Here is an 11204-nt window from a genome sequence, read left to right as displayed (position 1 = left end):
TGTCTTTTTTGAAACAGGGTCTCCCAGTAGCCCCAGCTGGCCTGGAACTCACCATGTAGACCAGGCTGGCCTTGAACTCACAGAGATCTGTCTGCCTCTGCCTCCCAAGTGCTGGTATTAAAGGCATGCGCCCCATGCCCGTATTTTTTTAATTTTATCTGTTTGAGTGTATTGCTTGCATTTATGAAGTACACCCATGTTGTGCAATCCCCACAGAGGTCAGAAGAAGGTGTCAGATTCCCCTGGAACTGGAGTTACAGATGGTTGTTAGCTACCATGTGGGTGCTGGAAATTGAACCTGGGTTCTTTGTAAGAGCGCCAGTGCTCCTAACTGCTGAGCCATCTCTCCAGCCCCTGATGCCCTATATTCTATACCAATTCCACCACTGTCTCTAAGTCACAAAGTATTCCTCCAAATAGGAAGACCCCATACCAGTTCCTGGAACTAAGGAATACCACAAGGATACACGCCTCCCCAAAGGTCCGTGGATAATATCTGAAGTTTCTCAGACATTACTCAGACTCCACTCATGTCCCCAACAAACTACTTCTCCACTCTGGGCATCTGTGAAGAAGGCACACCCCGTGTTCCCTTTAAAATCCTTGTTTCTTTTTCTTTGTCCATGAGGCGAGGCACTTCTGCCATTCGACTAGAGATCGCCCTTTGCTCTGATTAGGCTCACTTCAGGCTTCACTGTCTCATCTGCTCTAAGACTGATGTTTCTCATCTCCCGTGGTTTCGCGTTTGATTTTTGTGTCTGGAAAATTATTTCAGTGTAGTCTGCAATAGGCTGTTAGTGGCTGATTGTATCAAAGGGTGTACCAAACACTGCTTTGGGGTATGGTATTCATGTAACCCATTGGGAAAGAGTCCACCCTGCCATGCGGCTTCTGCACCTCACCTAACTTAAGTATGCTAACCAGTCCTCTCCATCTGACCATCGTCATTATGCACCACACTGTGCACTCCCGGCAAGCATCTGGCTAGAGACAAGATGAATATAACCCAAGTTATTAGCTGACCACTGGAGGACGAATCATTTTTGCTGTGGCCTGTGTTCATCCAGCCTACGTGTTCTCACTGAGAATAGCTGAATGCGGAACCATTTGGGATGAGCTGGCAAGGAAGAATGCAGGCCCTGAGGAACACTGAAAGAATCAGAAAGTTCTAGAAGGTCTAGTTTTCAAAAAGACTCTTCTGTGCTGGTAGTGTAGCTCAGTGGTGTAGAACTCGCCTGGCATTGGTGAGGTCCTAGATTCAATCTCTAGTGCTTCCAAAACTAAAATGAAATCTATATTCCATTAATATTAGCCAAAACATCACATAGGACATCCTAACTGGTGTAGAGGCTAAGCAGGTCAGTTGAGGCACTGGGCTGTTCAAGAGGATGCACACAGGAAGGAAATCTTATCATTCCAGCAGAATGCTAAAAGAAACAAACACAAAATTTTGGTGGCAGAGCTGGCCTGAATAAGACAGCAGTCCCAGGGCTAATGAGGAGCCTGGAGCAGTGTGAACAGCGAGGCAACCCTTGGGAATGTTAAATTCCCTGGGCCAATCCTGAATTCAGTCCTGAAGTAGAAGTTAGCCAGGCTACTGAGTAGCTAAAGGCCCCCAAGTTAGAAGTAGCAGGGTTAGGCAAAGGGTCATGAAGCAACACCACGTGGTTCTAGAGCCAAAGGCGAGATGTGACAGATGACTGGGGGATCACGTAGGCTGCAAACCAACAGGCTTCTTTGCAGAGAACCTTAATACTATCCCAGGAAAGTGTTAGGTAACTTTAAAGAGGAAATTGTGAAGTATGAGAAAATGGTATAGTCAGGCTTGTGCTGTCCAGTGAGGGGGAATGAATGGAGCACCTGACAATGTGCTGCTGCTGTGGGCTGGCCCATGGACCTTCCTGAGGCTGCAGCTGCAGAGCCCCAGAGCCTGTGCTGCTCAGCTCACCACCAGTCCCTTTGCTCAAGCAGCCCTCATGCCTCAGTGTCTCCAGTAGCTGGAATTAAAGACAACTGAAAACCAGAAAGGCCTGGTAAGTGACTAGATGAGTGTCAGTGTCAAGAATGCGGCGCCCAGAGCAAAGACCTGACCACCAGCTTTTGTTCTGAGCATGCCGGTGGTACCATAGCCAGACTGGGAATACAGGGTGAAGGAGGGTATTGGTTTGGAGATGGGTGGGTTATATGGCTTAGAAATCTAAGCTTTCTAATGACATTCAAGGATTACCTATTAATTGAGTTAATATTGAATCCCATAAGCCAAAGACATGACCTAAACAAAGAATTTGATTAATTTCCTTTAGCTATTAAAAGAATTTTAAGACGAAGTATATAGTATGTCATCCCAGCACTGGGGAGACTGAGATAGGAGGATTGCTGTCAGTTCGAGGCGACCCTGGGCTACCCAATGAGTTCTAGGCATCTAAACTACACAGCAAGATCCTGTCTCTCTACCCTCCAAAAAACTAGAACATTGACCTTCAAGTTAGTTGGTCTTAAAATGTTTTACTCGTGTGTGTGTGTGTGTGTGCACCCCATGGCAACTGTGGCAGTCCGAGAACAACTCCTCTCTGGAGTCTGTCCTCTCCTGCCACCTGGTAGGGTGGAGGGATTGAACTCAGGTTATCAGGTCTGCACAAGCTCCTCTACCCATTGAGCAGTTTTGTCTGCTCAGCTTTCTTTTTTCTTTTCTTGGTGCTGGGGGTTGAACCAAGAGCCTCACACATACTAAGCAAGATCTCTATCACTGAGCAACACCCCAGCACTTATTTCTTTAAGTCCAAATTAAAATAGAGTAGCCGAAAAATGGAAGAATTAATTGTAAGATATATACAGATACTTAGTGTGCAGAGTTTTGAGTCAGTCTGTGGAGGATCAAACCAGAGCAAGACAGTCATTCACCACTCAACAGGTTGCTGGTGTGAGGACCCACTGTGTACCAGGCAAAGTATCCAGTGGACCAAGCCAGAAATCGAGCATTAGGGAAATGTGACCAAAGAAAAGCGGTAAGAACTCACTCTCTGTACTTTAACGCGGATGCAGTGTTGCAAAGATGGAAGCTCTAACAGATGAGGGAGAAAAGGGATGCCAAAACATCCCGGGCTCCACTGCAACATCACCCTCTATATAATCCACCGTTGCAGAAGGAAGGGCCTTGGGACCTCAGATAAGACGTTATGGGATGCTCAGGTGACCTTTTCCTTTTTGGAAACTGGCTGCTTGACATACCTCTTTGCTGACACCCCACTGAAAATACGTGGTTAGTTACAGCACATGATCACAATGGTGAAAGCTGGGTGGCTGGATTTTCCCTTGTGGGAAACCAATGCTTAGCCAATAGAGAGTTCAAATAGTAAAAGGAGATAGGTAACAGGAAAGATTGTTTTGAGCATGCAGTTGATGAAATCAGGCAGCAAATATTCTATAAACTAAAATTTGAGATGAAGCACTATTACCTTGGTATTTCGTACTAAACACAGATGAACTAAACTGCTCACCTCCACTTCACATCCTACCTTCCCAGCACCCTTTGGGACTCCATAGTGGGAGTCAGTTGGCCACGTCTTCTTCATGGACTTTCTTCAGCTTGAAGATCATGGACCTATCTGTTTCATAATGATGGACCCTGGATTCTTTTACCCTGCAGTGTATGAACATTATATTTAAAGGTGATCATCAAAGGAAGATACAGTTTGAGTTTAGAGATGTAAAACCTTCAGGTTGTCTTGAGTGAGCCTCCCAGGTGCACTGGTTTGCTGTTCCAAGTGAGAGCTCACATCACGGCTCAGCCTTTAGTTACCTTTCAAGTAAATCAAGGGAGCTGCCGACTCTCTTAGGAATATCAGGGCCCAGCACCATCCCCACCACCATGCTAGGACCCCACAGTCCAGCTCTCTACCCCCAGGAATTCCTGCCTCAGATCCGGCCTGCTACCTCTGCTCTTCACTACCTGTCCCAGCTTCCTGGCTCTTCCCATCCTGTCTCCTGGGTTCCTGGCAGGAACCTCTTCACCTTCCTCTGACAAGGGCACACATACACTCATGCAGTCTCTGCCCCGGGATACCTTAGTGTCCCCCGAGCTTACGTTTGGCTATCCCCTCTATCCCATCTTGTGTTCCAGTTCCTCTGATGGCTCCATAGTCCCTGCCCCAGCCCCATTCAACTGAGCACCTGATCAACTATTTGTGGCCCTTTAAGACAGGGCTCAAATGTCACCTTCACACTTCTCTATCCTCCCTTATTTTGCAAGTCATCCTTGTGCATGGGCCATGCTAATCTTCTCTGTATTATTCCAATTTTAGGATATATGCTGCTGAAGTGAGCACCTCTCTTTGTTATTTTATAAGTATAAGCTTAAAATGATAGTTTCAGATAGGTCTGCCCTCCCTAACACCACATCAGTGCTTTGCCCTTATATCTTCAAATGTTTATGCTGTGTATACACTTTAAAAGTTCTCAGTTAAAGGCCAGGCGTGGTGGCACACGCCTTTAATCCCAGCACTTGGGAAGCAGAGGCAGGCGTATTTTTGTGAGTTTGAGGCCAGCCTGGTCTACATAGTGAGTTCCAGGACAGCTGGGGCTACAAGGAGACCCTGTCTCAAAAAAAGACAAAAAGAAAAAAAAAGTTCTCAGTTAAAAACATGACCATGATATATGTAGAACTGCTCCCTATATAACTAAGATAATGTTCCATGGTGTAGCTCCTTCAATACTTATTGGAAGATTTATCCTTAATTTCTTAATATTTTGGTAGCTTTTCCATAGTGAAACTTAAAGATGTTTGTGTTAAACCCCAGATCTATAGACGGTTAAAGAAGGTCAGACTCTTAGTTAGGCTGAACATGAATTTGTTTGTCCAGCATGTCTTGGGGTAAGAGAAGTCCAAGAATAGTTGAGAGTGAAGGGTGGAGCAGGCCAAGGTGGCTGCTGGTTTTCACAGGCAGTTCCAAACCTGAGCAAGCCTCAGGTGAGTACCAGACCTGATCCTGTATTCTCCCTCCCGACTTGGGCTTAGGTCTCAAAACTGCACAGCTATAAACCTATTTGGTATCACTGTCAGGATCCGCTATCAAGTTTTAGATTCAAAAAGCACTGGAGCATCTGGGGGCAGGCAACTTGATGTGGAGGAGTTTGGGGGATGCATTGATGAGATACCGTGGGATAGACCCACAGACCTTATCACTTTCATCTGTATCTACAACCAAAAGACCTCCTTTACTTGAAAAATTGGCTTGTGCGCCTTCCTCAAAAGTTCTGAACGTTGACTTCACCCAAACCCAGGCAGTTTTAGAGCCAGAACTTCCACAAGGCTAACAGCTTGGAGAAGTGATCCAGCCCAGTCTCAACTGATAACTGAGAAAATTAAGCGATTTAGTCTCCTAACTCCAAGCCAAGGGCCACCAGAGTACTTTGAAGATGGCCCCACTCACCAAGGAGGTAGGGGTGGGGGCAGGGGATGGGTAGCTGGGAGGTTTGGAGTCATAAATATAACAGGGACAGAGTGTAGACAATGTTAAAGAACCAGTGCTCTCTAATCATGTTGCTTTAAATATAATCAAAGGGTAAAGAAAGTAATTGGAGACTTCGTGAAGCTGCAACTTATTATAACCCTCCATAATGCCTATTAACTCTAGGAAGACGTTGATATCTGCCTTACAGCCCTTTCCTAGGAATGGTACAGACTTAGTTAAGTAAAACTTGCAAATGTTCAGTAATCTCCCTAGAGTGTACAGTCCAATCTGATATACAACAGAAATGTTTAGAATGGACCAGAAAGTAAGACATTTTGCACAAACTTGAAGTGATGAGACAGATTTACTACAGAGATTTCTCTAGGTCTTGGTTATTTATCTGGAAAAGAATTACTACAACTGTATGATTTTTGTAACTCTGAGTTACTGTCTGTACGTTGCGAGAACCAAACTGCTGTCCTACACAATGCCCTCACTGAAGACTAAAACTGTCCGCCGTACCTGCTTGCCCGCTGTCTCTCAAACTTTGACTGGGATGGCATAATAAATATTGGGGCCTGTGATCTCTTTTCTATTAAAAAGAGACACCTAATCATAAACATAATTCTCCCTAGGTCGCTGGCATTTGGTTATTAAACACTTTCAGAAAGCAGGAGAGCCTCAGCTTTAAAGGTAAAAAGGAAGTCTGTGTTTTTTCATACTTTGCGTGTGTACAGGTGTGCTCGCCCTAGCATGACCATGTGGAGCCAGAGGTCCATAGTGGCGTCTTCTTCTGGTGCTCTCCACCGTATTTTTAAGACAGGGTCTCAGTGAACCTGGAGCTTGTCAGTTCAGCCAGGCTCACCGGCTAGTGAGCCTCTAGGACCTATCCCACAACCCCAGCACTGAGACTACAGACCCACATGGCAATGGTTGGCATTTCACAAAGGTGCTGGGGATCCACACTCCAGCCTTCATGTTTGCGCAGCAAGCACATGGCCCACTGAGCATCTCCCCAGCTCCAAGAAGTCTGTTTTCCAAAGAAAAAGGGAGGCAAGGTACAGAAAAGACCTCAGGGTCACGGGAGAATCAAGAATTAGCATCAAGTTTGCTTTATACTCATACTCTCTTTTTGTCGACAAAGTATAGCTAGCTAGCCTTTGGTGAAATTCTAGGCCACTGTTTCTCTGCCCTTGGCATATTTGTTTTCTTATTACAGCCTCATTCATTAGGACAATGGTTTAAGGTTAGAAATAGAGTTATTTAGGTAGGTTTGGCATGCCTGTGAGGACCCGAGAATAACATGAGATCATAATTCACTCGACTCACACTCTGCCCTTGTCTGCTGTGTGCAAGGCATGTTGAGAACACAGCAGTGAGCTCCCAGCATCTCTAACTCCGAGAAGAGAGGATAGATTCAGATGACTAAGTACAATACAGTGCCAGCAACACTAAGTGCTGTTTGGGGTTAAGGAGTTGGAGAAGCCTCCCTGTAGAGGGGGCAAGAGCCAAGACTAAGAGGAAACTAAACCCTGAGAATTTCTGGGTTTCATTTCTCAGCCCCCTGCATGTGTGATTTGCAAGCAATGAATAGTATACCTGGCCAAAAAAAAAAAAAAAAAAAAAAAAAGGTGCCAGTTGAAGGCCTTGCTCGCATCTGCATAAATCCACCCCTGACAAAAGCAGTGCCTTTCAGACCAGACTAAAGTCTTTTTCATTCGTATTGAAAGAAGGAAGCCTCTAACTGCCCCCAAACTGCTGTGTTGACAGAAACACCACAGACAATAAAGCTGAGGGTACCTATTGGAAATGTGGCAAGCACTATTTACAAGTGGCTGACGTTAAGACAAGACTGTCCTTTAAGAATTATTCCAAAGTGGGTCACCAGGCTGAAAAATATACCTGCATCTCTGTTATCTTACTAACATGATAGTTTAGAGCATTATTTATTTATTTTAATTTATTTATTTTTGGTCTTTCTGAGACAGGGTCTCCCTGTAGCCCCCAGCTGGCCTGGAACTATGTAGACCAGACTGGCCTTGCACTCACCAAGATCCGCCTGCCTCTGCCTCCCGAGTGCTGGGACTAAAGGTGTGTGCCACCATGCTCAGTTCTTGAGCATAATTTAAATTAGTTATCTGGATACCATTAGTTGATGGCTTCCCTGACGAAGCACAAAGAGAACAAAGTAGAAAAAAGGAAATCTGAGGCAGGCGTGGTGACCCACTCAGGTAATCCCAGCATTTGGGAGGTGGAGACAGGGGATCAGGAATTCAAGGCCAGCCTAGGCTACAGAGCAAGTCTAAAGCCAGTCAGGGCTGTATGAAAGGCCGTGACTCATAATCATAATTAACAAATAGAAAATCAAAAAAGGAAAAGAGAAATCTGACCCCAGTGTTCATGCTAAATTTCACTGATTAACAGTGAAAAGATGCCTTAGAAGTTTTCATACAAATTCCCATGCCCAGAGGCCAGGGAATCCATTTGAATCACAAATCCTGTTGTCGGAAGTAATGTTTCCCAACGAGTATAACAGCAGAGCCACAACTTTTTGGTCTCTATCACTTTAAAAAAAAAAAAAAACTTAAAAAACCAGCTTTTCAGCTGCCTTGCCTTGCAGCAAAGATAACAGAATTTGGCCACACCATTATTTACTTGAGGGATCTATTTATGGTAACTTGTTTGTGTATTTTTAAATCACAGTTACAATAGGCTATTGTTCAGTTGTACACAATCGAAATCTTTATATTGCAAACGACTCCCAAGGAATCCTCTTGGTACCGAATTATTATTTTTAAGTAGGACACCTAAGAAATGGGTGGCATTTCAGGTTACTTTATTTACTAACATTTTAGGACCGCTGACACTCCTAACCTTGTGCTTTCAGCCCTGCCTTAGTATCCCCTTGCCTGCTCATAAGGCTGTTGTTGTCCAAACCAAAACTTGTAGTTCAGAAGAGGCTTAGACTTCAACTCATTGCTAATTACTGATGATCATTCATATCATTGTTTTCTGACCCGCTTGAGGGCCTGTCTTTGCTTCTCTTGGTCCTTGCTGTAGACAGCAATTCCTCTCTTGGAGCCCCTATAAATAGCGCAGAAACAAAATTAACCTGAACGTGCGTGGGGTTGTTTTCTAGTGTTTTAATGATAGTTACTTAACCTACCTGTAAAAACTTTTTTACTAGCTCCTTCCTTGCGCCCTGCGCCTGGCCGGTTTCTTTTGCTGTTATTTACTGATAAAAAATAAACCTCCGGCTCCAAGCCGCAGGAATTACTTTTAAGTGCAAGGAAGTCTTACGGGAGAATTCGCATGTTAATGAGCTCTTCCTGGTGAGAACTGGGCTAATCGTGCCACTTACTGGCCCTGTTACGGGCAGCGTGGAGGTGATTTGTTTAAGTGGCCGCGGGGGCGGGGGGGGGTGCGCAGCCGTCTAGGCCGCGAGTTCGAGCCTCGGCACCGCCCCCAGCCTGTGGTGGCCGCACCTTCCTCGCGCTGGGGGCCCAGCGGGAGTCGCCAGCACCTGAGGACAGGGAGCGCTCCGCGGCCCCGGGGTCCGGGCCGAGCTCTGCGGGGATGGAGCGGGAACGGTAGGTCCCGGGCTCTGGGTAGTATGCGCGGGTCTGTGGACACCTGCCGGGCCGCAGCCGTGACAGGGCGGGGAAAGCCGCGACTGCGCCCTGGCCGGAGCTGAAGGGAACGCGGCGGGAGGCCGGGCGGGTGCGTCCCCGCGGGCTGCGGCGGCTGAGGTGCTTCTCCCCGCCGGCGGAACGCGGACAGCGGGGCTCCGGCTACGGCGGCGTCCTGGGGCCTCTCCGCGGGCGCGGCGGCTCGGGGCTGCCCTCCGACGTGGCCCCGCGATCCACCTGGGACCCCCGATCCGCCCGGATCTCCCCATCCACCGGAGACCCTCCATCCACCCAGACCCCGATCCTCCCGGGACCCCCGATCCACCCGGGACCCTCCATCCACCCAGACCCCGATCCTCCGGGGACCCCCGATCCACCAGGGACCCTCCATCCACCCAGACCCCGATCCACCCCGGACCCTCCATCCACCCAGACCCCGATCCTCCCGGGACCCTCCATCCACCAAGACCCCGATCCTCCTGGGGACCCCCCCCCCCATCCACCCGGACCCCGGAGCCCGCCCGGGCCGGAGGCAGCGAGCGTCCGGCCGGGCGTGCGGCTGGGGCGCCCCCTGGCGGCCGGAGGCGTCACGGGGCTGGGGCGCAGGTACCCGGCGGGTCCCTCCCCGCGGGATGGGTTTCCCGGCTCAGCATCCTTCCTCTCGCACAGCCGGGGTTTTAAGGCTCACGTCTTGACGCTGACGTGTGTGCGGATAACCGGGGTTGTGTGCAGTGTTTTCGCCACTGGCGTCTTGGGACGTCAGGCACTTTACTGGCGTGGCCTCTGGAAGCGCGTTTTTGAGTAGTTAAGTCTCACAAAGGGGAGCGTTGTTGGGAGTCGGCAGGTGCCCAGGTGAAACCCGAGTCTCTGTGTACATTGGAGTCAGTCCGTGGGCCGCCGCTGAAAATAGAAATACCAAAACTCAGAGAGACGGACGGCAGCAGTTTGGAGACCTGTGTGCCTCCCACTGTGCTCCGTGATGGTCTCAGGGCAGAGCCTACCTGGCTGTCACAGGCCTCAGAGTGCACCGGGAGCGTGTCCTTATGACTGGAAGAGCGTCGCTCACAAAAAGCACCTCGCATTGTCACGAATTTCCTCCTTTTGTTAAGCAGTCTGTCCTTCGGTCGTGGAATATATTTGTGCGTGAAGGCAGCATGCTTTCAGAGTTCCACATTTCCTCTTGGGAAAAAATGGATAATTTTCCCCCCTTTTGGCAACTGGTGGAACATGACAGCTGGGGAAATGTGCAAGTTGGATGGAGGTTCCCTGGAAAATACCAAATGGCGGCAAGTGCCCTGCAGCCCCCGGTTGCTGGAGGGAGGTGTTTGAGTACAGGGATGTTTCATAAGTGCCAGCTACTGGGGACAGCTATGCTTGGGCGTCCAATAGAAGTGAAACTGACTTGGGTTCTGTTAGTCCTGACTTTTGACTCTAGCAGACAATAGGCCTTGAACGGTCTTTGTGTGAAAACTTCAAAGAAATAACAGTGTTGTGTCTGTTTATACTGTGCAGCTCAGACCTTGATTACAATAGTTTTGATCGCTCTGGATTCATTTTAAGCTAAGGACAGATAAGCAAGGAATGAGTATTTCCTTCAAAGCTATAGTTTGTTTTTTGAAAAGAACAAAGTGGGCAGGTTTCTGTACTTCCAAATTTGTCTATTTGGTTCACCTGCATATCTGGCTTGGAAGAAGTCGAGTCATTTTGAATAGGGAGTCTGTGTTCCACATCCTCTGCTCTAAGGCCTTGTTAAGCAGATTAACAAAGAAGCTGTTAAAGTTTGTGGCCCACAGGATGGCACTTAGCAGCAGGGGCCACCTAGGAAATGTTAGCCCAACTGACTTCACAAATCAGTATCTGTTCAGGGGGTTGGTGATCAAAGGATTTCTAACTTCTCTGGGCATAGTCACGCTCAGAGTCCTTTCCTAGGGATCCTGTGGTGCCATAGCAATCTTCATATAGGCATGGAATGTCATCAAAAGGTACTATAATTAGGGCTATGACCTTACACTTCATATTCAATGAAGACATTGAAAATTGTCTTATATCCACGATTTTGATTTGATCCGGTGAACTGGCCCTAGAAAATAATGACTGATAGGAGCTATAACAGCTAACATAAGGA

General features: G+C 47.6%; 1 protein-coding gene and 1 non-coding gene across 5 annotated transcripts in view; one reads left to right on the top strand and one right to left on the bottom strand.

The window, feature by feature from the left end:
• Prickle1 (prickle planar cell polarity protein 1) overlaps positions 1–11204 on the top strand; it is a 103602-nt gene that overhangs the window by 75762 nt on the left and 16636 nt on the right. Inside the window, exon 1 of one of the 4 annotated variants that reach the window (XM_008844859.3) lies at positions 8910–9040. The exons of the other annotated variants lie outside the window; for them this stretch is intronic. The gene's annotated coding sequence lies outside the window, so the exon portion shown is untranslated. Of the gene's footprint in view, positions 1–8909; positions 9041–11204 lie in introns of those variants that run through there. 4 annotated transcript variants of the gene reach the window in all.
• On the bottom strand, positions 4218–4325 carry LOC115072347. The gene has a single exon (XR_003851393.1). It is a non-coding gene; the product is annotated as a U6 spliceosomal RNA (small nuclear RNA).

This window comes from Nannospalax galili, unplaced genomic scaffold (genome assembly GCF_000622305.1).
Source record: "Nannospalax galili isolate Female #2095 unplaced genomic scaffold, S.galili_v1.0 scaffold1022, whole genome shotgun sequence".
Classification (NCBI taxonomy): Eukaryota; Metazoa; Chordata; class Mammalia; order Rodentia; family Spalacidae; genus Nannospalax; species Nannospalax galili.
The sequence above is the reverse complement of the archived record's forward strand: the minus strand, read 5'-3'. Positions and strand labels throughout refer to the sequence as shown.